Here is a 2,282-nt window from a genome sequence, read left to right as displayed (position 1 = left end):
AGGAACTCTGTCATGACTAACTACCTCAGGGAGGGCCACGCTACAGCTGGACACATAAGGAGAAGCAAATTCCTTTCCACCTGACTGACAGTAACTAGACAAAGGTGATTTGTGTTTTAATGGTTGAAAAAAAAAAAAAAAAAAGAACCAAAACTGTTGACCTGTGCTTCAACGAACAGCCTGAGGTGAGTCTTCTGAATCGGTTTGATCCCCGCTCTCAGAGAACCTAACATTTCCCCCAGGCCGGGTTAATAAGTAAGCTGCTTGTCTTGTTGTTGAGGAATGTTTGGCGGTGAGCTCCGGTGACCTACATTAGAAAGCAATGGCCACGCTATACCACCGATGCCAACCTCTGGGGTCACAGACTTCATGCAAGATTGCATTTTGCAGCTGGACATACTGAAGGGTCAAAGGTCGCGAAAAGAGCTTCTGGATATGGAGGAAGAACGTGGCCCACGAGGGAGGAACTGTGTTGACATTGTGTTTGGCCACTTTGAACAATGTTATCTCAGACAGTGTGAGGCTGTGGGCCAATCAATCATTCTGTTATTGGAGCAGCTCCGGTGATTATTCATCCAGGACCTTTGATATTGGCTGGCGTCAAAAGGATCCCGCACGAGTCTCCTCAAGCCTTCATTGTGTGGACCGTGCCCTTGGGAATTGGTCACAGCTGGGTTTCCTCACGAGTGCTTATTTACTAAAACAAAGACACAAACGTGATTTAAAGAAAACCCGGTAATCTTTCTGAAAAAATGCATAAACCAAAATCACGAATATATACTCCATGGATGTAAAAGGTCAGGGGTCAGGGGCCAGATATATTTGTTGGAGGACCAGCACTTAAAAATCAAAATTAGTCCGTTCATTCCCTTTTGCCTGTCAGACAGGTGTAACTGCACAACACAACTTGTAAGTTAAATTTTTGATCCGAACAGCATTTTTAGGAGTTGTACTAAGATTTCCGGCAAATGGTTCTAATACCCGAAGGAATGAGAAGTACTTTTCGAGTCATGTCCGTTGTCAACAGCTGCAAGAAAAACAGCCAAAATATTTAAAGCAATTGTGTTGGCACGGGCTGAGCTTGACATAGTTCAAGTTGGGCCATGAATATTTATAGACAGCACATAAATCTATACCATATAGTTAGGAATATCTCAGGGTGAAGGTGAAACGTTGGGATCAGTCAACCTGCAGTGATCCCTGCAGACAAACAGAAGAAGCTGTTGTTGGACTTAAACACGCACTTTTACAGAGAAGGATTTTTTTTCTCTCTCTACAGTTAGGATGTTTGCTCAACGTGCCAGAGCCTGGGTCGGAATTCAAACCAACAATGTTCTGATCACAAGCCTTCTAGTTTTTTTCCAAATATATACTTATATTTCTGAAAAAAAAACTATAAAGAAAATAAGATATATAATAATATAATATATATATATATATGGAAGAATATATGAATATAGTGGTTCTCAAAGTGGGGGGCAGGATCCCTGCAGGACAGTAGGAAGGAGCTCAGCTCACCAAATATTTTTTAATGTTGATATTTGCGTTCTTTTTAAGCTTTTTTTCTATCAGTGGAAACATGGTACTGATTTATATTTATATATATTTCAATGAGAACAGCAACTGACGTGTGGAGGACAGACCTGATAGATAGACAGATAGATAGATAGCACTTTATTAATCCCTCGGAAGTTCCCTTCGGGAAATTTAGGAAATGTTTAACGCCTGCAGTAGGAACCCAGCTTAGATGAAAACATTAACTCACTGTTGACTTTGAAAACAGCAGATACAGTTAAACTTGTCCTTCTCTCGGCCACATTTGTGTCCACTTATCTTTTTCAATCACCAAACCCTCCACCCTTCTTCAGCTGCACCCGCCTCTGTTCCCTGAAGCCCGTCCCGGTGGAAAACCCCTCTTTCTGCTACTTTTCGTCATATCATTTATCATAATAATTTGTCAAAAAATGTTTGTCAGCCGTGCATGCGTGTGCCTGCACGACACCGTGATCGTCATACTTGTACGAGTGCGTCTATCTGTGACTGGCTGTCTGTCCTAAATGCCTGTCTTGTCTATATGACTGTCGGTACAAAGGCAGCGGCGGGGGGCGGCGGCGCAGTGGGGTCACGGTGATCGGAGGTTGACTCATAAATCTGCAGTCAGTGGAGACAGTGCAGTACATCTTTTCTCAGTTAGATGGAGAATGTGCTGAAAGGTGATAGACACTCAGCAGAGACAGACAGTAGCTGCCTGTGTCAGAAGTTTTGGGGGTGTTGCTGGTGGG

Source organism: Cynoglossus semilaevis, chromosome 2, assembly GCF_000523025.1.
Source record: "Cynoglossus semilaevis isolate Cse_v1.0 chromosome 2, Cse_v1.0, whole genome shotgun sequence".
In the NCBI taxonomy this organism is placed as follows: Eukaryota; Metazoa; Chordata; class Actinopteri; order Pleuronectiformes; family Cynoglossidae; genus Cynoglossus; species Cynoglossus semilaevis.
The sequence above is the reverse complement of the archived record's forward strand: the minus strand, read 5'-3'. Positions refer to the sequence as shown.